The 25,465-nt window shown below is 45.8% G+C and overlaps 1 long non-coding RNA gene across 1 annotated transcript in view; it reads left to right on the forward strand.

Moving 5' to 3' along the window:
* Positions 1 to 900: 900 nt before the first annotated feature.
* LOC310881807 overlaps positions 901 to 25,465 on the forward strand; it is a 36,429-nt gene continuing 11,864 nt past the window's right edge. The window contains exons 1-3 of the long non-coding RNA XR_014572622.1: positions 901 to 2,848; positions 3,382 to 3,490; positions 5,343 to 11,914. This is a non-coding gene — a long non-coding RNA (uncharacterized lncRNA). The remainder of the gene's footprint in view (positions 2,849 to 3,381; positions 3,491 to 5,342; positions 11,915 to 25,465) is intronic.

Below are 25,465 nucleotides of genomic sequence, written 5' to 3' on the forward strand. Positions count from 1 at the left end.
CCATACACATACATGCATCCAGAAATTCTAGACTTCATTGTTCTACATTTGCTTCAGTTCTTGGCCCTAAAAGGAGCTGTAGAAAGTACCCTATTTTCTCTGCAGTGTTTAGGAACACAGTGCTTTCTCCATGATATACCAACTATACCTCTGAGGCTCCTGCACACAGAATCCTTTGTATTTCACTCTTAATAGTCTGAGTCCTCTATTTAATGGATGTTAAGCTCAAAGTTAAACAGCTTAAATGCTTTGATTTCTAGCATCTGTGTCCTGTTAGAGCTCTCCCACTCTCATTTGCACACCTTGTTAGATGAACATATTCAGAGAGAACAAGGGTTTTTCTCTCCTTCAAGTATTTATAGCGATGACTTGTGATGTAATCAATAGGGTTTGCAGAGTCTCATCCTGCACCATTGCAATTATATTCTTCAGAATGATGCTTATTACAATATTAGAGCCAAGACTGATAAGATAAAGATGAATTAAAACAAATTGTACATTATCTGCTTCCATCCTGCTGTTGAGATTGCAAAAGACAAGAAATGAAATTCTCTGAAAGACAAGCTCTTCTCCCTATTCCCAAGCAGAGGAGGGGAAGCTGCTGAAGCAGACGGGGGGCGGTCCTGACGTGCTGTGCTGAGGTGGGGCTGTTGTTCCTCACTCTCGGCAGATGAACAACGTGCTCTGTGTCAGGCTCCACATCCACCCTGCCTCTGTGCTAGGTCCAAAGCATATCTTTCCCAATCCCTCTTCAGTCTCTGCTCACTCAGCTCCTGGGTGATCTCCAGAATTCAGCACACCTATGGTCTGGACTCGTTTTCTCCTGCAACACAACCCAGGAGGTGTAGCAATAGGTCGCATGTTCTGTTGCCTGGTCTTCTGGCTTCTTCTCCCAGGAACCACTGCAAAGAGAAATGCTTTCAGGGAACAAGGCTCATGAGACAGTTTTATCCTCCGTGTCACAGCCACCAGTGAGCTGGCTTGCACGGGCCCAAAGAATGCTGATATCCCACACAGTCTCAGCAAGAGATGCTGGCAAGATCCCTTCATGGACCTGCCTGGCAGTCTGTCTGCTCGACCAGGTCTACATCATGAAGAATGAGTATTGGGCCCTGCAAGCCTACTGTTGCCAGCACATGCTGGAAACATTTTCTGAAAGACTTTGGGTACTTTGGCAGGTACGCTTTGGAGAGATTTGGCTGATGTAACATTTAAGCAAAGTGCTTTTCAACATGAATATGTGTACCCTGTGCTGAACTAAGAGATATCAGGAACTCTTCGTGTTGTCAGGAATGAAATGCAGCCTTTTTCTGGAGACCACATTCTCCTTTGCTGGATGAGCACTTGAAGTCATCTTGCCAGAGATCTACCAAGGTAGGGGACTCAGCACAAAGTCATTGGGCAGTGTTTAGTACTTCCATAAGAACAATTTATGGCATGGAAGTATCTAACTGTCTCAGTCAATGAGACTGGGATGCTCTTTCGGGCACAGAAACTGCCCTAAAGAACATTATAATAGCATTGCTTTAGATGGAGTTGCCAGGAATTACTGCTTCTTGCTCTTGGCTGGAAGGTAGTTTCACTCTTCATGTTACATGAGGTAGGTGTATTTAACCAAGATGCTGCTTGAGAGTGGAAAGTATGACTTTTGCCAAAACTAGGGAAACCCTGGCAAGGCGATTGATGTCACCTTGCTGCCATGCTCTCCCTAGCTACTGAGACTAGGTAAATGCCATTTTCTAACCAAAGAGAAATGCAGTTTTTCTATGAAGGTTATAAGAAGTAAATTTCCACCCAAAGAAGATTCCTAACGTATGACAAATGCTGTGTATAAATATGATCCTGGAAGCAAGAAGCAAAATGTACCTTCACCAGTGCAAATGCTTGGTCCTCCAAGAGGGTGTGCCAATGGTAGAGTCCCCCTTCCTGGATCAGGAATTCAACAGAACACAGTCCTGTATGCTTTGAAAGCCTGTATTTTCCCAGAATATCAAGGGTTTAATTTCTTTAGATGTACCTGCAAATCCAGGATGCCTCTGTATGAATTTCATAGGACTCTGTCCCTGCAAACAGACTCCTTTGGTTTTAAAGCTAGACGGGCCCAGAACCTGCTCTGTGTTCTCTCTCCTGTTATATTTGTATCACTGTTCTATTACAGCAAGGTGCTGCTGAGAAGAGATGAAAAGAAGCTTGGAAGTCTGTTTCTGTTAAAGTGCGAATTTATTTTTAAATCTCTTGAATTATTTATCTTTTTTTTTTTTTTTTTTTTTTACAGGTGAATATGTTTATGACTTCTTCTCTTTCCCAAAGTAACACTTGGCATGAAGGGAATTAAATGCAGCTTGTTTTAATTTTCAAGTCAAGCTTCAGCTTTGCTGAAATTTCAGAAGGAAATTAGTGTTTTATAAATTAAACTCTGTCTTGTGTGCTTTCTTTTTAAAGAGAGTTTGGCATATGAAAAGGGAGCAGGGACAGAAAACAAACATTAGATGAGGGAAACTTCTTTTTAAGGATGTATTCTTTCAGTTATCTGTAGAGAGCTGTGAGAGATCACTGTGGCAGTCCATCAGCTGTATGCAGGGAGGCTCCAGCAGTGTACCAATACCTTTGGCAGGAATTGGTTTTAGTAGCAAATTGCTGGTTTGTGGCATGAGCTGCTGCTTTGAACTGACAGGATGATTAAACTTGTTGCTGCTTTCTGTGAGAGAGCACATGCCCAGTGCACTAGCCAGAAAGCCTTGTTATGCTTCAAAGCAGTTTAGATACTGATACCATCAAAGCTTAGCTGAAAAGGATCCTGCACAGCCATGTCCATGCAGTCTGTGCAGGTGCACTGCCAGCAAAACAGGTGAGGCTGTGGTTCCTGGGAAAATCAAACTACCATCAACATACATTGACAAACCAGTCCAATTTGTTGTTCCGTTTGAGGCTATACTTGGCACTTCTGTTCCTCCCTCCAAGGTAAGGTTGAAATGATCTTACCTTAACTCTTGTGGTACAAGAAGCCACAGGAGTGCAACTCTGGGGCTGGATAGGTGCAGCAGTCTGGCTGTTCAGAGTGGAGGAAATGCCACACTGCTGTTCAGCAGAGAGATTGGACATGAGAGCTGTGGCTGTGGCAGCTGCTTCCAGCCCTCAGTAACGTGGTCCTGCAGGTAGTGAACATGGAAGGGGTCATAGTATAACTCTCTGTTCATCAAGTCCATTTTCCGTTCCTGGAATAAAAACTAATACACATTGCTTTGGAAGAGAGTAGTCCTTCCAGCTTCTAGTGCTGCTTACAGGCTGTATTGCCTCTCACAGCTTAGCAGAGAGCAGATCTTTTTTACATGTAGCCTTCCAATTTTTGTAGTATTTACTGTACAAGTACTTATGTTCTAGATTCCAACCGATGCATTTAAATCTGATGGAGATGACAGTGGGAGGATCTCTGCTGCAATGAGAGTGCTTTTTATGTCCACTGCCAATGAAGCACCCTGTGCCAAGCTGGGTGAGTTGCGGTATAATCCATGTTTCTTTTCATCTGCATTGTTTTGTCCTTTTTTAACAAAAGGACTATAGTTTAGTGTGCTTCAGTGAATTTATTGCTCTAGGTCTGGTTTTGAGGAGCAATGACCACTGGGTGCCCCGTTATCTTTTAACTCATGAGAGTATGAAACAGTCATCTCATGTTTCCTGCAGCTTATGGCCCATATCTGATGGTGGAATGTAAAATGAGTTTATGATTTAGAAGTAGAAAAGGTTAACTCTAAATAATAACAAAGTTCAAATGCAGAATAGTAATGTTGCTTTTGTTTTTATGGGTTCTACATAATTCTGGCTCCTTCCCCAAAGGATTTAGTGTAACTCAATGAGAAAATTGCATTCACATCCCTTGGGCTGCTCTGCCATGACTGAACTGGAATTAGGGGCAATATAAGAAGTGGTTTTATAGAAACAGTCTGGATGTCTGCCTGCTAGGAGGAAGCACTTGGTGCCTGGGCTGTACTGCCCCTTTATAGGACGCAGGTGGGACAACAGTAGGCTTGTGATAAGAAATGAGGAAAAAGCTGAGTGCTCTTGAAGCCATAACGCTGCACTGATGTTGTAAGGGGGACGTACTACACAGAGGCCTCTGCTTGCTGTACCTGCCCCTGGGATGGGATGTTTGCTGACACCTACTGGGAAGAGCTGTCAGATAGCTTCTTGCTCAGATCAAGAAGTTGTAAGTGTGTTGTTGGCTTGTTGATGGCAACTTTACTTCCCTAGGGCTGCTCAGCATCCAGTGCCATGGGCTGAGGTCTCCCAGAAGGAAGGAGTACCACTGGCTTGGCATCTTCCCCAGACTTACAGCCATTGCTTCTGTCTCCATCATTAGCCTTGATGTGTTTGCTAAGCCCCATAACTTCCTGGAGCAGTCCCATGAACACATGCACAAACAAGGTGTGGCTTTGCCCATCCCACGCGTGGTTCAGAGCATCATAGTAGGATCCTGTACACAGGCAAGGTGCTTTGCCTTGTCCTCCTGTGAGTGCTGCATGGCAAGCAGCTGCAGGAAGGCTTCCTGAAACTGGGACAGACTTAGCTCCTGGTCTCGGTGAAGAGAGAGATTAAAACCACAAAATAACTGTGGGTCTGTGCCCATGAAGGGTCTTTGGGAAGGGCTTCTGAGTGAGAAGGACCATTAGGATTCAGCTCTCTGTAAAAATGGTGCGTCCTGGAGTGTGCTGCAGAGCTTACTGCTGTGCTGCAGAGCTTAGTGCTTGCTAAGCTTGCACGATGCCCAGCAGCAGCAGAAGCATTTGGGAGTGTGGGCATGCAAAGGAGCTGGGTTGTTATTTGGTGCTGGCATTTCAGACACGACTAAACCATTTTGATAGAACAGACAGAATCTGACAGTTTCACTATTCAATTGTTTCTTATAGATTTTGAATAAAAATAAATTGGCTTCTCTTAAAAGAACAAACTGCAGAAAAGCTTCTGTAAACAGAAGTGAGTGGTCTCTGAAGCATGGCAGATAGCTCTATATGCACAGCCAGGTAACAAGGACTTCAATGGCCAGTGCAGAGTGGGCTGGATTGTAAAGCAAATGCCTCTTCCCACCTTTAGCTTTGCCTTGAGAGACTTGTGGAAAGAAATGCACAGGAGGAAAGGCAGGAGGTTTTAGAGTCTGAGCATCCCTCCAGAAGGCTGGCATAGCATCAACACCATCACAAAAGCATTGCAGAGAGCACGCTGCTGGCACTGATGAGATCTTCCCAGTGCTTCCCTGCCTCAGTGGCAGGGTGCTTCTCACTTTCACTGCTTATGAAAACCTGTTAATGTGACACTGGTGCATTCTCTGCTTGCTGTTTCTGTTGCAGTGCACGCAAGGGGATGAGTGAGATCAAGTGCAGATGCTGCCCAAGCATTCTGGGAGACATGGTTCCTGCCCTAGAGAACTGATGGTCTCGGGGGATACTGCAAGGAACAGTCAAGGAGGTAGTAGCATCACCTGTTTGATAGTGATCAATTCCTTCACCCTTCCGAGGCTGGTTCTTTGTTCCTGTGGTGGCCTGTTTCAGGAGCTGCTGCCACCTTCTGAGATGGGGCATGGACCACACAGTGGCAGATTTTATCTGTAGGGGCTGCCTGGGAGTGGCTGACACTCCTGGGGACTGCCAGTGACAGACTTACTTTTTCTAGGTGCAGATGTTGGTGGCAGAGTGTCTGTTTTGATGCTTCCTGGACCCATGTCACCTTTGTGAGACCACCTTCCACAGAGGCTGCAAGGCATCTGGGAAGCAGCAAGTCTAAAGCCACCATGATGAGTTCAGTTTGCATGTAGAAGGAATTGCTGGCTTAGGAGGTTATCTGCAGCTTTTGTAAATCACAGGCCTGTTCCTCTTCAGGCAGCATCCTGCTGATGTCTGCTCTGTAGGACTGGTGGCTCGTGCAGATTGCCAAGGCTGGTTGTTGGTGGCAGATGCTGAGCCCAAGCTGTGGCTGGCAGTGGGTGCTGGGGAAGGACAGGGTGACGGTCAGGCCCCAGGGCAAGTTTGCCTGTGAGGGAAGGGTTTGGGTGTATGTCCCCAGGAGCCCCTTACTGGCAGACCATTCCTAGGGAATTAACCTTGGTGCAGACAGAAAAGCCATGAGTGTAACTGCCTTGATGTTAAAGGAGGGCTCACCTGGGTGAATGCCTTGCCATGGCCCCAGGGTGGGAGGAGAGAGCTTGGTGAGGCCAGGCAGCCCCAGGGCTTCTGCAGGCAACTCTTGGGAATGCTTGTGTTGTGGCATGCAGGCTCCATAGCCTCAGGCATGCTTTTGAGAAGAAGAGTTCTGCGATGAGGACTGAAAGGTCACCCTGGTTGTTCAGTTCTGGGAGCTGCACTTCTCTGACCACAAGCATTTGCTAGGGCCAGGGCTGATGAGCCTGTGGCAGCTGATGTCCTGGCATTCCTCCTGCTTTCCTTAGTGCCTTCATTAGTCTGGGAGGCTGGAGCCTGGCAGTTCTCTGTCTCTTTGCACCTTTTAGCTTTGCTCCTAAGGATTGGTATGTGCTGGACTATCTGTTTATTGGCTGGAGTTCGCTAATGGGAGGTATAAGCATTCTGGATTCTCTGGAGGACTTTGTTTGCAAATGTCCTGGGATACAGGTGCAAATGGCTGTAAGGAAAATGCCTTTCATCATTCAAGATAAAGAACATAATAAAGCCTTGGAGACATCGCTTCATTCAGGAATTAAATTGCAAGAGCCATCTGGTGTCAAATAAGTTTCATTTAATAGGTCACTCACTTAAATAAAGTTTCTGTAGAAATCAATATCTCCTTCTCTTGCAATTGACAGCTCAAGACATTGAAAATGGCATTTTTCACATAAGATTTATTTAATTTTAGTAAGAAGAATCCCTCCCACACCCTCTACTTGGTCTAGGCAGCTCTGGTACAAGGTTAAGAGTCTGCTGAGGTGGAAACCTGCCCTGTCCTTTCCCATGGGTATAATGTGAAGTCATTTCAGCACAGGCTTGCCAATCTCATGTGCAGTCAAGGCGACATTTTCACAGGGCTGTATCAGACGTCTGTTCACAGCTCACTGAAGGAAACAGGGACAAGTCATTGCATTCTCTCTTACACATGAATTTGGCAGGGCAGAATTACTCACTATATAGCAGAACTGGACTTTCTGTAGAGGCAGATATCTGTGTGCTATTGTGTGCTGTGAAGAGTGGAGACTTCAGAAAGGATACTCCTGTGTCCAGGACAAGTGCATCCTATATCTTCAGAACCTCTAAAGAAAATGGGACACATTTTCTGAGTTTTGTTTTATTTATTTATTTTTCAGTCTGATAGTATCCCATGGGAAAGGGAGGAGACTCTGGCAGCTTTCTATATCATTTCCCAGGAGAACTGTGTGTAGGAAATGAGAGCTGTTGTTATTCCTACCACAGTACAATGATTGTTTCTGAATGCTTGCTGTTTCCTCCACTTGCTTTTCAGTCTTAAGCAATTTCTGATGTTGACACGCCATCTCCAGTCACATTTGTCTTGTTGTGTGGCATGACTGATGCAATTACAGCTGACATTGTCACAGTATTTTGCACAAATGACCAATTGTAGACTAGCAGATGACCCCTGAGATGAGCATCAGGAGTCATCAATGCCCTGAACTTCTACCACAGGAAAGAGTTGCTGGCTCTCAGAGCAATGTGTGGCCAATGCCAAATATCTCAAGCAGAGACTTCTCTGCTGTTGTGTGCAAGAAGCAGTGTTATTACTCGATTCTTGCACAGCCTACACATAGACTTACCTTGTCAGCATTTTTCTCCACAAGACACCTCCTGCCATGGATGGGGGGGGGGGTTAGTGACATGTTGTCAGGGAGCTTGGAGATGCTTCTCTGAAGAACGATGTCAGCGCCTAAGGTGGTATGCTGTGCATGGAGAGAAAACACCTTGGATTTGTGTTCAACAGTGGGAAAACCAGAGGAGTTGTTAGGGATGCTGGTGTTCACTTGCAGTGTAGGCACATGGGACATTCACCAGACCCAAAAACTTAAAACTGAGATACAAAATCCTCATCCTCAAGAGGGCACAGCTGCCTGGTGTTGGTAAGCGTAAGGAGACCTGAGACGTCCATGGGATGATGAGTGCCCGCTCTGGTGCTGAGAAGCTGGCAGCAGTTCATGTGAAGGCTCAGTGGGGCACAAGAGCTCTGCAGCTGCCAGGATGGGGCGCTGCGCTTGGAGCTCTCTGCGCTGCCTTCTGTGCGCTGTGGGTGCTCCTAGGATGCATGAGGTAGCTCCTGCTTTCCTGGCAGTTTCCTGCTGTGTGTGAGAGAGGCCAGTCGGCCTGTGAGAGTGGCACAGGGGTAGGGCGGACAGGAATAGTTTTGCACTCCCATGGCATGCTAGCTATGCTTGTTCTCATTGTACTGAGAGTACAGGAAGGCAGTTTCAGGATCTATTTGGAGAAGCTAACCCAGAGGTGATAGCAGTTTCCCACTCCCTGCCAAACAGACAGAATTAGACTCTCTTTAAAACTACTCAAGCTTTTAATGACCTCTTTCATATACAAACTGACCATCTAACTTTGCACAATTCACTGAAATTCCATTTTACTCAAGGAAATAAAAATAATGGTTTAAACTATTTCAAATATAGCTGTAAATCCCTAACAACATTAACCTTTTCCAAAGCATCAAACTGATCCCTGGTGGATTTTTAAAGTTGCTATTAGGAGAAGGCACAAGATACTCTTTCCTGAAATTCATGTTCCCAAAGTAAATAACAAGTCACACCGTGTGTGGAGTTTATTAGCTCTCTGACTGGTACCTGCTTATCTCCTCATCCTATTCCAAGTCATCAAACACCAGCAATTTTTGCATTATGAAGGCAAAAAGTTAATGCACAAAATCACAGATACAAGGAGGAGGTCTAGGGTGATACCCAGGTGAAATGAGGGAACAGTGGTTGCTACAAAGAGCATGGGAGCAGAGGAGTACTGCCTGGCTTGCACAGCTGTGCATCTTTCTTTGAAGAAATCTGAGGCTCTGGTGTTTGATTGTCAGAAGGACTTGGCTGGAAACGGCAATAATTGGAAAGGTTTAGGCTTCCAGGTCCAGTTCATTCATTATACAGGATCAGATCCACTATTTCATTTTGGTTCACTGGCTAAGAGAAATGGAAGGGAACCATTGGCATCTCCTGGGCCACAGAGCATTGCCTCTAAGAGGGGAAAGTGGTCTAAAGGAAACAGCTTATTTTGATAATAGCACCACAGTCCTACCCAAACAGGAAAACACAGATCAGGGACCTTTTCTCTCATAATATACTCCTGTTGTGGAACACGAGAGCATGAGATAGGAGCCTGCAGGTGAACAAGAGCTGGGTCTGAGAGGATTATAAAGGGAGGCTGATGCAATGCAAGCATGATGGTTTGCAACAGGAGTAGTGCAGATGTGAAACAGGAAGGGTGGAGCAATTTTTCCTGAACACTGTCCTGCACGGGCTGAGAAAGCAGGAGCAGGACTGGCTAAGGAGAGGTATAGGAATATGTATCTGCAGATACTGGTATGAGATTGAGAAAGGATGATAGGTGAATCTAGCCTGGGAACCAGAACAGCAGGTGGAAGAGGTCTGCTGAAGGCCTTCTTGTAACCCTCTGGAGCACTGCAGCGGGGGATTTTTTATGCTATGGGGAAGACAAGGAACTAAGAGCTCCAAGTGTGCTGGTGAGGATGGGCTTGGCTTGCTAAAGTGCCTGTTCATGGTGAACTGTGCCTGGCTCAGTGGCCTGGAATGAAAAATGATAGAATGACTTTCCCCATCAGTGAAAGGCTGTCTGGAGGGGCTGGGTGTCTCTCTTCCAGGAGAGAGAGAAAACTGAGATTGGGCATGCCAGTGACATTCTGCCCCAAATAGCAAATACTGTGTTCATAACTTCCTTTAAATAGCTCCCCACATTGTTTTCTGACTAAATAGCTGACAATTAACAAGCTCGTTACTTCATTCATCCCAGGCTCTTCACATTGAATTACTGATATGTTAAATATCTGATTACCTTTGAAGCTAACTAGCTTACAACAGATCCAGCACTACAAAAGCATTCTCAGTTCTGTGAAAGTGACTATCAAAATTTGTGCCATCTGTTTTTTATTCGTAAGGAGTAGAAAACTCCTTTGTCCTCAGCAAAGTTATCACAACTGGAAAGCTATGATATGTAGCTAAAATAAGACTTTGTGTTTCCCATCTTTCTGTAGCTACAGAGCTTTGAATAGCGCAAAGTCGATTTTTATTTTGCGCATATCTGTGAGGTTAACCTGAACCATGGGCCTGGGCTGCAGTTTTCCCTTCTGATAAACAAGTATAAACATAACTATAGCTGAGAAAGGAGATCTGGCAGTAAACAGAGCGTTATCGAAGGGTGTTATTTTCAGAATTACAGCTGCTTGTCTCTGACAAATTAAAAGAGGAAGCATCTGCAAAGCACAACAGGGAGAAAATACAGCAGGGGATGTTTTGTCAAGAGTCAGAGGTAATAGTCCTGTAGAGATAGTCTCCTGGTGTTCTGCAAAGTATTGTGATTCTACATGTTGGTGTTCAGAGAGCCTAAGTAGGCATTTGTATGCATTGTGCTAGGAATGGTGCTATTTAAACATGCTTTCCTCTAAGAGTCTGTATTCCCTAATTCTCTGTCAGTAAACACCTCTTAGGAGGGTTTCTTCCAAAGTATGGGAGAGAATACATCCTCCTGTGCTTCTGGTAGGAGACAGAATATATAGAGCTTCTCTCTGTGCTTTCTCCATGTTGACACCAGTCCCTCTCACTCCTTGTTTTCGTCTGGACATTTTAATAATGGGAAGAAGACAAGCACAGGAAAACTTCTACCAGGTAGTGTGATCTGTGCTTTTGCTTCCTGTAGTAAAAACACCCTGTGTTAACTTCTCACTCTCCTGAGCAGCCACTGTGTCTCTCATGGGGGTGTCATGCTGAGACCTGTCTCCAGCTCAGCAGTGCCAACAGTTTAGGAGCTTGCAGCTGCCGCAGCCTCATACAGGCAGTCTGCACCTTGGAAGGTGCATTTCCCTTGTGTTATGGCTGTGGTTAGCTCCATTAGACCACCAAGGGAGGGAAGGAGTTTCTATGTTACGTGTGATGTGTGTGCATGCCATTGGACAAATGACATGAAAGAAAGTGGAAACAGCATATACAGTTGCTTGGGAGAATAGCCACTTATTTTGACTTGATGTTTATGATTTCCCTTGCATGTCTTAAAGAGGCATCTTTTCCTGCTGTGTTAAAGTTAACTATTGCACATTCAGTCCCTGTGCCATGCCCTACCCAACACACTACCCCAAGTCCATGAAACTGCCGGATGCTTGGGTGCCGTGGGGGCGGAGTGAGGTCTCTGCACCTCCTGTCCTGCAGCCCAGCAGCAGCAGTCCCTGCCTGAGGCTCTGCTTGAAGCTGCCCAAGACATGGGGAGAAGGGGACATGGGGAGACAGGTACCCAAACACAGCACCTGTCCATCTGGGCTATGTGAAACAGCCGCCTGTTTTGCCTGCACTCCATATTAATGTCCGTCTGTAACCCTTCTTCAGAACTGTCACTTCAGATAGCTTTTGTAAGTTAGGCTGTTGTTTCAGAGTAATGCATACTCAGACTCAGGCAAGACTTGTCTTTGACTACACCGATCATCAAGTTTGTACATAGAGAGAGCTGTCCTGAAAGGCACAGGACACTCCGAACTGTCTGGGTTGATAAAGCAAATTCCTGAGGGAGCTAGGACAGCCCACTGAAGCAAATCTGGGACACGAATTCAGGAGATATCCACCACATACAGACAGGAGAACAAATGCTCTGCTGCTGACACTTGGTCAAACAGTGTTAGTGCCAGAGGGGAAGACGGAAAGAAGATAACCACCTGACGGAGGGCAGGGAGGGCACTGCGGCAGGTAATATCCCTTTCCTTGCTACAGCACAAATTCATCCACAGTGCAGAATGAGCACTTCCAGACTCCCCTGGCTGCTCTGCACAGGCCATTCTTCCTGGGCATTGCAGGACCATTAATGGGGACTGTAGGGGCAATTTAGCAGGCCCAGCTAATGGTTGGAGCAGGTACATGCAAATTTCCTGCTCTCAAACACATGTAGTGCTCATGTGTCTTAGTTACTTATTTGCAAGGTGTATTCATGTTCCATAACACAAATGTATTCTCTTTGTGGAGGTGATCTATAATGCATCAGAAAGGAACATATTTGGAGAGAGAGACAGAGGGAGAGAGTGCCTCTGTCACTCCTGACTTCTCACACTCCTGTTTTACAAAGCAAGTCTGAGAGATTTACAGTCAAACAAAAGGTGGACATGACCCTTTGTAAATAGTAACACTTAAAATTCCTGCTGATCTGAAGGTGAAGGCTGAGCAGGTGCTGCATGCAACAGCTGTTGCCCTCCTGAGATCATGGTTTTTAATTCACTTGCATTTATGTAATCTGTTCCCCGTTTGCTGGTGTGCCACTGAAATGCACTCAGCTCCCATGGACCAAATGAATTCCTGTTTGCAGCTCTCACTGCTCATCTTCGGCTCATCCTTGTACAGCATGGAACAGACTGTGTTACTCATGAGCATAGGGCTTCATCTACAGCATCAGGCTTCTTAGTTTTGGTAGAAGAAGAAAGCTGTGTGCTCTCACGTTTATTCTTAGAGCAAGCGGAGAAAGGATATGCTCTAATAGCATTTAGATGCTGTCTCCAGTGTCCATGGTTTGTTCAAAGGGTCAGTGAAAGAGTGGTACAAGCCCATATTTCATGGAAACACTGCCAGATGGCTCTTGCTGACTGGGCTAGAACTCTGACCCCTGTCTTCTGGACCTCCATCCTTTACAAGAATTATGTTTCCCTGGACATATCCAGAAAGACATAGATGAAGCTGAGCTAAACAATATTTCTATAGTCTTTGGCACTTCCTTTGCATAGTGAAGTTAACCAATGTAGTTTATTAAATATCTTACAGCTCTTCTCTGGTCATGATTATCTATAGTTCATAATATACTTTCACTATGATTATACTAGGGGGGAACTGGTAGGGTTTGCTGCAGCGAGTTGCCCAAAGCCCAATCCAGAGTTTGGTGTTTAAAATGCTTCTACAGTACAAACACATCCTTTAAGTATCGAGAAAGAAATGTGTATTGTGGTGTTGACTTTTTTTTTTTTCCTTCAAAAAATGACATTTTGAAGTAGGTTAAATCTACCACTTTTCCACATTTTTTCAGAGAGAGATTTCATCTGGCTAGCATACGTGCTTTCCATGAGAAACTGTTTATGAGCTCCTGAGTCACTCGTCTACTCTTCGTGATGTAACAATAGTAGATCTGGAGGAATGACCAAGGTTAGGTTTATAGTCTCAATTCAGATGTACTGCCAAGTTATTCAGTGATTCGTTTTGTTAGTGCCTGAGCCAAAGGACAATCCATCTCAGTGATGTCCTTAAGATTATACCTATATACCATTTGCCCAATAAGGCATTCACCTGCTGCTCCAATCCCAGAAGAAATCCGTGTTTCATTTCAGAGATGCCAATTCTTTGCTCTTCCTCCTTTTGCCATTCTTGTGAAGACAAACTCTTTGGAGTGTGTGGGAAGAAATGTCGAAGGATTGTGGAAAAACCTTGTCCACTTCAACTGCCACACCCTGTTCAATTATGAATGGTAAATCAGCTGTAGGTCATGGTCATCTAGGTTTAAGCGATCAATATATGTTAATGGGATAAGACATATTCTTTGTTGCCCTCCAAGTAACTGACCTAGACTTCTGCAGTCCCAGTGGAAGGTGTAAGATGTGACCATACTATTACTGTCTGTGCTGAGTGAATGCAAAACTGTAGCTCAGCTCCTTGCTCACAGCCAGTTATCTATCCTGGCACTTGTATAATTATAATACATGCTTTATTGCTTGTCAATATTTTAACCTTTCTGACACATTATCCCCTAGGGCAACTGAGCAACCTTAATAATATAGCTGATAATTATCCTCCACAAGAATAAAGTTATCACTAGGGTCCTGTATAAATCACAAGGAAAAGATGACAGATTTCACTGGCTGGTCATCACAGAAATGGGAAGAGGCACAGATTGTGACAGCTTAATGGGGAAGGTAATAAAACCAACAGTAAAGTCATTTATAATATAAGCAATGATTCTCAGGCCCTTCTATTTGTTTTCATGCTAATAGAAGATAAATGTCAGATTAGGAACAAGACCTGAAATTTCTATTTAAAATATTTGGGAAATGTCATTAAATATCAGCAATTCACAGCTCAAGAAGTGGCAGCATGGGTCTTAATTACCTGCATATGGTCCCTGGAAACAAAGTGGGCATAAGAGTATTTGCTTCCCCGTTTCCTGGGGACTGCCAAGAGTAATGTTTCTACAGTGCTGAGAGTGCCAGGGCCCCATGCAGACTGTGCCTGCAGGCAGCCACTGTCCCTCACTTCTGGAAGGAGCTGGGTGTTGCGCAGTGCCTGTGCAGGAGGAGAGTGGGATGGAGAGTCTGTGAGGATCCTGAACTGGGTACATCACATCACGACTGTTTTGTCAGGATGCATGTTTCACAAGGAACCCAAGTGGTCATTATAAACAAACGAAAGTCTTCATTGCAGGTATGAAAAAGCTCTGCAGCAGTAATGAAGTTGTGACAAAGGGGAGGGTGCATTGTAGCATATATGTAGGCATAATATGCGCTCAATAGAAATACATTGTTAAGTTCCACGGCAGTATCACTGGCTAGTCATTTGGGGTGCACATTGTGAAAAGGCACATGGGCTGCCCTTAGCATTTATACTCCACATTTACAAAAGGTTTGGGATTGAGAGCTGTAGAAATATATAGAAAAAAAGAAGTATCCTGAGGAGCGGCAGAATCTGAGACTCCCTGTGTGAGACCATGAGAGTTGGAAAAGCAGGGTAACAGCCGAAGGAGAAGAAGAAGTAGGAGGCTACCTCCCCACTTCTCCTGGGGAAGAGCCTGGGTGGCTTGGGGATGGTTTGTTGCTGGGCCAGGAGGTTCCCTGGCCACTGTCCCATGTTGTGCAGGTGCTGGGGAGCTGGATCAGATCGGGACTGGCATGGTGCTCCCCAGCAAGAAAGCGGTGGTGCTGTCTGGGCGCTGCTCGCTGAGTGCCAGCTCCCAGCAAAGCCGAGGCAGTTGTGGCTGGGAGCAGCAGGAGCAGCTCTGCCCAGAACACAGCTGGGCCTGGGCTGCACTGCCTTCAGATGCTCTGTTCAGCACTCGTCTCAGTGCAGGGATTAATCTGAGGATATCTCTGGGACTCTGGTGGTGGCTGGGGAAGGGATGTGGAAAGGAGAATGATGGAAGTCGTGTGTGTGTCTGTGCTTAACATTCTCGGTGCATTCCTTCGCTTGCACTTCTCACAGATATGCACTTTGAGGTCTGAGCCCTGGTGCCTCTAATCTAGTGAGCACCTTATTGATCAAATCTTGCCATTTGATCTCTTGAGCCGTCTAGCGTTGCAAAAAAGGGGTAAATTGTTCCTTATACTTTAAAGCAATTAGAATGTTTTTAGTGCATGTAGCCCCATATGATAAATACTGAGGCACAGCTGGGATGAGAATAACAAAAAGCTGAGGGATAATTAACAGCTGGAACACTACAAACCAGTTCCCCAGCCCAAACCCCAGAGGGATGTGACACATGCATCATGTCGCTCTCTGGGCTGATGCTACAGCTCAGGGGTGTGAGGTATTGAATTACAGTCTCTAGAAAATATTGTTTGGGGAATGTTGAGGAGAGCTGGTAAACAATGTACTGGAAGGTGACAGATAGGTTTGCAGCTTCATATAGTGCTTTCACAACAAAAAGAGCCATCCAGGGTTTTCCCATCACTGCCCTGCTTGTCAGAACCGGAAGGCAGCAGGCTGTCTGCCAGGACTTGTGGGGAAGTCCAACCCAGCAGCCGGTGAGCTTGCTTAGTTCTGATAGGTGTTGTCTTTAAATGATTATTTTATTACAGAGCACAACACTAACAATGGCTGATGAATCTCAAACTTAATGAAGCACCATCTGTGATTCAGCTGTTGTAGAAAATGTATAGAAAGCTCTTTGCACTGGCTTTGGACAGCCTAGACTCCCCTTCTAGGCTCTCCTGTCCTCAGTGTGGTGTTATGGGGAATGTCACAGAGAGTCCTAGCTCAGAGCTGCTGTCTGCATGATCTGGACATAGCCAGCAATCTCCCATGTGCTCCTAGTGAGAGAAGCATCACAGCCACACAGAGGTGGGGATGGTGGAGGCAGCCAGGATTTGCTTTCTAAAATGTTTTCCTTTCTATCTCCCTTCTTTATGGGGAATAATTCAGAAGAATTTGATCTAGGAGGACAGTTCACTCCTATAAATCTGCCAAAAAGTCATGGCAGTGTCTCACTGAGTCAAATTCTTGGTTTGCTGCATTGCTGCCTACCTCTACAGCATCCTGCATAACCTTACTGCCAGCCCCACCATGCACTGCCCACCTGTGAATCACTCAGTGTAGTGCATGTCAAGGTAAGTAAGGGTGAATACTAGATTCCCTCTCAAATGCTACATTCCTCTGGCAGCTTCACTGAAGTTCAAACAAGTTTCAAATAAGTGTTTCATTATTTAAATGAGTGACTCCCACAGACACTATAACGAGTGGTGTCTGTGCACAGGGGATGAACAGGAGGTTGATAGCCAGATTTTCTCTATATGTTGATGACAGGGTGAGTTTTGAGGTGGTTTGCTACTTGTTAAAACAAACAAACAAACGAACAAAAAACACCAACACCACCACGAACAAAAATACCAAGAACCTCAGAGAGAAACAGTGTCTCAGGAGAACTGTTACCCGGTAAAATCTACCCACTGCAGTATGTTTCTCCTAGAGGAATTTTCCTGCACATGTAGTGAACAGTCCCAACAGTACTGGAGCATATGATGCCTACTTGGGTGTCTGGTGCCGATGATATCTGCACAAGATGGGGGATTTTATTCATCTGGGTTTGTGCATTCAGCTCCATACCATTGTGCCCATTTCAGCTCCCAGCAGCTCAGCACCATCTGGAAAGCACTGGTATACGTGGTCATTTTTAAATGCTTAAAAGAGAGGTGGACGCTTCTGTTAGCCCTAATAAAGGTACTGATCATAGAATCATAGAATATCCTGAGTTGGAAGGGACCCACAAAGATCATTGAGTCCAACTCCTGGGTCCAACACCCAGAAAATCAGACCATATGTCAGACAGTGTTATCCAAATGCTTCTTGAACTCTTGGCATGCTTGGTGCTATGACTACTTCCCTGGGGAGCCTGTTCCAGGGCCCGACCACCTTCTTGGTGAAGAACTTTTTCCTGATACCCAGCCTGAACTGCCCCCGTCACAACTTCAAGCCATTCCCTTGGGTCCTATTGCTGGTCACCAGAGAGAAGAGATCAGCGCCTGCCTTTCTGCTCTCCCTTTGAGGAATAAAAGGGAGATCCCTCAAGTCAGCTGGCTTATGAAGCAAGGGAGCTGGAGGTAAAAGAAAAAATGTGAGGAAGCGAACTCCAATGTTTTTTTGTTCAAGAAAGAAATAGTTTTCCATATCCCAATTTTTCAAGCAATAAAAACTATGCATCTGAACAGCAAAGACAGATCTGCTCTGGGCATTTGCATGTGGAAGTGTAGAAAACATATTTCTTTAATTCTGTTCTTGGAGGTTTCTGGTTAGGGAGAAAACCTCCACGTGCTGCCTGCACTGGATCTGCAGGAGTCCTGAACACAACTGGAAGCCATGGGCTCCTCTTAGCTGCTTGTGGTATGGTCTTCTGTTTCGCCCTTTCCTCCTGCACCCCCAGGGTTTGCCCAGGCTGTTTGGATCCTGGGACCCACTCTGCCCTGACCAAGCTCAGCTCAGCTGCATCTCCACAGGGCATGCATGGAAATCAGCTGTGCAGAGAGCTGGGCTGGTCGGAGCCTTCCGGACTAGTGAGGGGCTGGATGAACGCTCTGCATGCCTGCTCCTGGAAGAGCAGTGAGGTTACCTTTGCCTGCTGAGGAAGGCTGAGCTCGTCCAGCAGACTTTATTCAAGCAGAGCAGCTGTGTGTTGTTTTCTTGGCAAAGCTGTGGATGTAGAGGCTGCTGGTAGGTGCATCTCTTGTGAGCACAGCTGAGTCAGAAGCAAGAATACCCAAAGCTGGAAAAATGAATGTCTCACTTTCTGATAGCCCGGTCCTTTCCCAGCCCGCACTGCTGCTCAGCATGCAGTTTCCAGGGTTCTCATGGCATGAGGAGCAAGCAGCACAGTGCAGGGTCCACTTGTCCATGCTGGCCTGGGGCTGTAGGGGAGAAGTCTGTGCTCAAGAGCCAGCTCGCCCTTGCACACTTTGTGCCCGAGCAGAGGGCAGCCAGAGCAGTTTTAGAAGGGCTACGGCAGGATGCCTGCTTCACCTCCAACCTGGATCTGGCTAAACTGGCAGCTTTTATGTTCTTTGTTCCTGTTCCAGAGAGGCACTGTGATTACAGGACAGACATAAAGTCACAGAATCACTGTCAAAACCTAAAGTAAAGAATTCATCTCATAAAAAATGTGTCAGCCAAACAAACAGAAGAGTTATAACTTTCCATTCTCCCTTTCTGGACCCAAGGGGAAAGCGTGCTGTTACAGCACATGCCTGAGGAGCTGACAGTGGCCAAAGAGGAGCATTTCTTTGCCCCTGGAGAGGCCCTTTCAGAGTTATTAGTCATAAGTTTCTATTTAATGTACTGATTAGGGCCAAGACTTGTAGACAGACACTGACTGTGCATGTGAATTGACTTAAGCATTATTATGTATGACCACTGTCAGCTCTGTTCCCCAGGAAGATTGATACACAGAACGAGTCTTCTCTAGCTGTTTCTGAAAAGATTCACGACACTGCAGTGAAAGTGGCTTCCAGTGGGAACCTCTGTGTACTGATATCAGCATATATTTTATTCCCCTTGACTACAAGGACTGGTTAGGTTATGAGCCTCCCACTGAAATAGGCTGCACACAATTGCCAGATAATTGGTTCTTTTCCTTGTAGGCTGATGGAGTTATGTTTCACCCTTGACTCCCTCAAAAGCAGCAGTCACAGCACCATGGGTTGCTTCTCTCTCATCCAGCTGTGCTCACTGGTTTTCCTGTACACCTGGCATGGGCAGATGGGATGTCCCAAGAACAGAGGGCAGAGAGCAGCTGCTGGGCATGGTTTAAACCCTAGGTTTGCTGCGTGAGTAAGCAGTGGGAATGCAGGACTGCACAAGTTTGTAGGGTACTGGTCCAGGCAAGCAGACTGGAGATCATGCAGCAGATTGCGCTGCAGAGTGATGCTGAAAAGAGGCTGCTGTAGCAGATGTTGCAGCCCAGCTGTCCTACCTGTGCCCCTGGACCCACATAGTACTTTCCTTCTGTGGCATGTTACAGCTGCTGCTCAAACAGCTGCTGTGGTGTCCAAACTGATGACCAGAGACATGACTTGGGCTAATCCGGTCTGCTGATCCTTGGAAGGCAGTTTTGAGACTGAAAGCAGGCCTTGTCTATTTACAAATGGAGGTTAAATGGGCATGTAATGAGAGGATGCTCAATGTCCAGGTTACCCAGAGACTAAAAGCTCAGGGAGACCATGTTAGGAGAGAGCTCCTGTCTCCTTTGAGTGTGTCAGGTTTCCATACCTCACATAAAGGTCTCTGTAACAGGAAGGGGGAGAAAGGAGCAGGGAGAGAGACTCCTAAGTGGACATTTGGAAAGCTTTCAGTGCTCTGTTGTTGGCATTTAATTAATGGTTTGTCTGTAACCCTTCAGCAGAGAGGTGTCTTCTCCTGCAATCTTGTCAAAATAGACTGCTTTAAATAAATCAAGAATTAATAATGTTCCTTAATATTAAAGGTAACCATGAAAATACAACTGAATGGGAATGCACCTGGAAGATTAGCAACAAGGGATTTTAAAAGAACTAAAAGAACAGAAAAATGGTGTTAACCAGCGCAAGAGAAATCCTCAGTTCACTGTGGCATTGATAGAAATGTGAAAATGGGGGCCCAAGCTCCATCACCAGTGGATCCCTGTGAAATTCTCCTGAGTGGCAGAGACTACTTCTCCCCAAGACCAAGTGCTCCAGCTGTGTTTGGAGGGATATCTTTGCACCTGGCAGAAGACCATGCCACCAGGACACATCCTCCCGGGCTCTGAGAGGCACGCTGTGCAGTGAAGGAGCCAGGTGATCATCATGCCTGGTGGTTAGTGTCCTGTCAGGAGGGGTGGGGAGTCTGACTGGAATCAAGGCTGGAGCAGGTTCTCCAGCAAGAGCTGAGCTGTAAGCCAAGGCTTCCCAAGGTTCCTCCATAATGATGCTGCCTGATAACATCGGTCTGCCACCAGCAGCTTGGCAATAGTCCTTTCTGTGCCCTTCTCCGTCTCATGTCCTCACCTCTGCCCACCACAGCACCTGTAAGGCTCTGGGGCAGCGTGGGTGTTCACTCTTATATTTCTTGCACACTGCAGTTGTCCCTTCAGGTGGACTGACTTGAGTCACAGCCAACTTCCCTTCTATCTGCATGCCCTCTGAGGACCTGATCAGACACTGCACACTCAGCAGCCCTCCTGAGAGCATGAAAAGGGATTGCCCAGCAGGCAGGATGAGCAGAGCAGTTCAGGTTCCTGCATGCTCTATCATATGGTCCAGACTACTGGAAAATCACCTGAAATGGATGCTGGAGGACTTGTTTGCTCCAGTAAGTGAGCAGTCAGGCTATTCCTAGGGCTCTGCAGCACGTGGCTGCCCCAGACTGCTGGGACAGAGCACACAAGGTCACCTGAAACTGGCCTCAGGGGCAGGAGCATGAGGCTTGGCAGTAAGGGGTGTCCCAGGGTGGGCTTTCCTCTCTCTTCACTCTGTTACAGTCCTGTTGCAGGATAGCGTGGGCAGGACCCTCCATGACTCCTTTTCTTCCAAGCCTACCTCTTTCCCTTTTGGATATGCATTGACATGCACAGCCGGGGAGGGAAGTCCTGTAGCTTGAAGTCAGCACCACCAGGACTCAGCTATTCAGAGAGGCTGGTGCTTCAGGGCAGGACAGCGTGTGCTAGGAGCTGGTGCAGGTAGAGGTGAGGGTCTGCTCTCCAGGAGACCGAGGCAAATGGGCATGTGGGGATGCTGGGGATGCTCATTCAATCTATTGGCTATTGGATGGGCAGAGCTCTGCATTTCTTGGGAAAGAGAGAGATAAAACCAGCAAACCAACAGTAAGACTTCTTCCAGGATTGTTGCAGTGGGTTAAGTTCTTTCATTAAATTATATGTAGCTGAGGATTTTCTGAGAAAGGAAAGACAAATAGGAGGTAGAGTTTCTGAAAGACTCATTTGTCTTGTTCATCTTTTCATAATCCCATTAATACTTAGAGCATGTTTTCTGCTCTGTGTTTGACAGAGTATCAAAAATGATGTCAACTTGCTTTTCTGGAGACTTTATCATTTATCCATCTAGAAACACCAGAAAACCTTACATTGTCCCCACAGTTTACCTTCCATGTGGTCATACAGAGAGAGGATCACTTGACCTCTGCTGTCCTGTAACTTGACGATCATTACAATGCAGTCACCTGTATTTTGCCAGATGGAGATATCTGTAGTCATGAACTCAAGGTTAGGCAAGTGCTCCCTATGGGGGATCACTGGAAAACAGAGATTTGTGTGTGTGTGGCAATAATAGAGAAGCTCATTTTATTCCAGTAAGGATCTTTCAACCACAATCAATTTCACCTGCTATCATAAATAATAGAGGTCAGCAGAGCACTGTGAGTGCTTCAGCAAGCTCTGTTGACAATGTTAAAATGCAATAAGCAGCAGAGAGATACAGCTCTGCATGAGTGAGCGTACATTAATACTTGGTTAGAGAGTGTCTGATTGGCAAACCTAGTCCTTTCGGGACTTTTCTGATGGAAAATGCTTCATATTTCTGTAGCTTTGGTAATTAGGGTGGATTGTCTAATTTCCCGGTCACCCTGTGTCCTGTACCAGGACAGTTCATCTCCCAGGTCCATGTAGCGGGAGAGGCAGTGTACTGTTGCCACACACGCTGTGCGTCTGGAGTCTGCCCTCACTTCCCCAGGAATTAATGCTTCATACCTGTGCATATCTTTTTTTTTTTTAAGCCAAGGTGCTTTAACTAAATCAATGTGCATTCTGTAAGTGGTCAAATCTGAGGCAACAGTAAAGCCCAAAGCAATTAGAGCAGTACACAGAATCACAGTTCCCAAATTCCATTTCAGCTGCCCCTCAGTATGATCTTCCCTGGCTCGGCATTGCTCACATTCACTTGTAGAAAAATAGATTTCAATTCCAGTTTTCCTACTTGTCTCTTTCAGGTGCCAAATCTAATTAGATGTTATCTAAATATCTCAAGTGTTATCCTTGTATCAGGGCTTATGGGCTGTGATCAAGTCGCCTTTTATATTTCCCTTTGATATGCACTATATACTGAGTAACTTTAGTCTTTCACTGCACAGCAGGTCTTGTAGACGTACAGCTGTGCTCTGAACCCCTTATGGTTTTTAAATAACTTGTAGAAGGCTCTGCCTCTGCTCCCTGGAGACTTGCTGTATCCTCGGCCCTGCTGGCAGTATTTATGCCTGCTGGAGGTGTCGCCCCAAAACGTGGCAGGCACTGTAAATGCTGAAGAGCCACTCAAAAGTATCCCTGCTAAGGCCTCTTCCTTGTGCTGCTGGTATGCAGTGCTCCAGAGTATAAAACATGGAAATAATTAAGTAGATTAATTAGCTAATGTTTGCACAGGAGCTGGAAAATATAAAGCACTATATAATTGCTAAGTACAGCAGATTAATTAGTTAATGTTTACACAGTGCTTTGTAAATGTAAAAGCAGCATAGCAGTGCCAAGTGTTATTATTAATTAAGTTTTCACTATTTGTGAGATTCATTACAAGCAACAGCAATGTCAAGTCTCCAGTTTTGCTGACTGCACCCTGCTTCACAAGCTCCCTGGGGTAACAATGGGCTGATCTCACCATGGCTCTGGGGGGTGTGAGCTGGCTGCGCCTGTCTTTGGAGGCTGCTACCTCCTGACTGCTGCTGGGAGAGGATGGGGCTGCAGAGGGAGAGTGACATGGTCATGACTGTGAAGGGAAACACAGGCAGGGCTGACTGTGGAGCTGTGGCTGGAAATTGCCCATTGCTGGGCCTCACCTTGCATCGCTGTGGGTATGTTTTTGGGAGCTGGTCTCTCTGAAGCCCATCTCCTGCACCTGCAGCATGTGATGTGGGAAGGAGCCCTCATCTGTTGCTGCTCTCTTGGTCCTAGGCACTGGCACTGAACTGCACAAGGGTAGGCACCTTCCTCTCCTCCTTTTCAGCCCCAGAGCAGAGCACAACTACTGTTGTCACCCTGTTGAGTCTTTTCTCCTCACCGGACTGCTTATTCCAGTTCCTCTCTCTCATCCACACCAGGGTTTTAAGGGTCTTTCAAACAGAAATGAAAAAGCACATCCATAAGAACTGACTTCTTCAAGGTGTTGGATTCTCTTTGCTCCCTGGAAAGGACAGTTCAGGCATGGACATGCCATCAGGTACTGTGATCTGAACAGGAGGGCTGGTGTGAAGTTGTTCCTGTGCCAGCCCCTTAAAGAAAATGTAAGTGGGGCACTGAGAAGGGTTGTTATCCACCAGTCAGTTTTAGATGCCATGGAAGCAAGGGTGAGGAGAACTGACCTCCTATTGCACATGCTCTTCTATGACTTGCCAGGTCACAAACCAGAAGTAACAAGCACAATGGCAGTGCTATGTGATACAGAGGCATTTATCTTGTCATTCAGTGTGAACAGCTTACTTAGAGCTTGGAGCAAATCACAGTAAACTGATGACCTGAACAGAAGATCCCTGAACAATCTTAGCTGGCAGTTCTAGGGGAACAGAATGCTTTGCATCACGTCAGAGTCTATTACTCATTCTTTGCCTCCTCCAAAAAGTCATCTGGATGTTGTGAAGGCTGGTTAGCACAGTGATGCACTGGATTCATCAGCATCCTGGTTTGGACACTCAGAGAGGGCATGTTGTTGGGGCAGTGGGGAGCAGGAGGCTGGGGGCATAGTGGCGCCAGACTTGCAGCAGACTCCACTGACTGCAAAGTAGTCCCATTGCAGCTCTCATGCTTGTTACCTGGAAAACCACGTGAGCACCTTCACTGGGTCTCCAGAAAACCCTGCTTTTGTCTGGTATTCTAGGGAGGTTTGTGTATGCACTTTGGCTATTTGGGCATGGAAGACTTATTACCTGAAGCAGTCAGGCATATTAGATTAAACTCATGTTGCTCTGTCAGCGGGTACAACATGAAACCAGCAATTGATGACTTGTTTGTCTTTTTTAGATGTCTGTGGCAACTGTTAAGAAGGGCACACGTAGATTCTGCCTTGGGTATCACTTAGATGTGGTATTTCCTGTGTGAATTTGCAGTATGTGAAAACCTTTAATACATATATTTCCTGTGGAAAATGTGGAGTAGTTTGAAGAAGGATGAAACATACCCTAGAAACTCTGATAACCTCTTTATTTACGTACAGTTTACTGCAATAGGAAATCCATACCACCCCCTGTGACTGATAAATACTGCAAAGAATTAAAAGCTGCCTTTCATCATTCCAGTTTTCTTTACTGTTTTGTCTGTGGTGTTCAAACCCAATTCTGAAGTTCCTGTATTGTGCATTGAACAACTGCTGCAGAAATTCTTATTTTTTTTTTTAAACAGCAGAGGAAGCAATTCACTAGCCATTACATCATTTAAAAGTTTTTTTTTTTTCTTTTTTCCTTTTTTTTTCCCTATTCACCTGTCCTCTACAAATGCCTGCTATTTCCTGCAATATTGAAGGATTTCTTTAAAGCCTGACAGGCTTGTGAGCTTGCCACAAAACCACTTCCAGCAAGAATGTGGCAACCTCAGTGTTCTCCTACTCTACAAAGGAGCAGGGAGATACGTAACTAACTCTATTCACTAGCAGGTAGAATCTTCTCTAGTGTGTAATTTATTTGTGTAAATAATGAGAACGAGATTTTCCATGCTTGTTCAACAGGTTAATTCAGTTTGCATTCTCTCTCCTAGACATATGCTCCTGCACTGTTTGTAATGCTCTGGGTCAGTAGGCAGGAGGCACTCATCTTCCCAGGCTAATGAATTGGGAGGGGGGACAAGTCACTTGTCACTGTCTGCTGGATACCTTCTCACAGACACTGCAAACCTGATGCTTTTCTGCAGAAGCACCTGGGAGAGTGTTTGTTAATTGCATGCAATTTTTAATGGGGTGGAGTGGTGTGCAGGCCAGGAGACATGGTGAAAGTGGAGCTTGGAGCGTGGAGCCAGCGGCCAGGTAGTGGAAAGACTCTAGAGGAGAAGGCCCAGGGCTGTGTTATATCAGCCAACTGCCATGTGAGTGCAGGAGCACAAAACCAAGGAAGTAGAAACTGGCCTTA

The sequence above is a fragment of the Anser anser genome (assembly GCF_964211835.1).
Source record: "Anser anser genome assembly, chromosome: 15".
In the NCBI taxonomy this organism is placed as follows: domain Eukaryota; kingdom Metazoa; phylum Chordata; class Aves; order Anseriformes; family Anatidae; genus Anser; species Anser anser.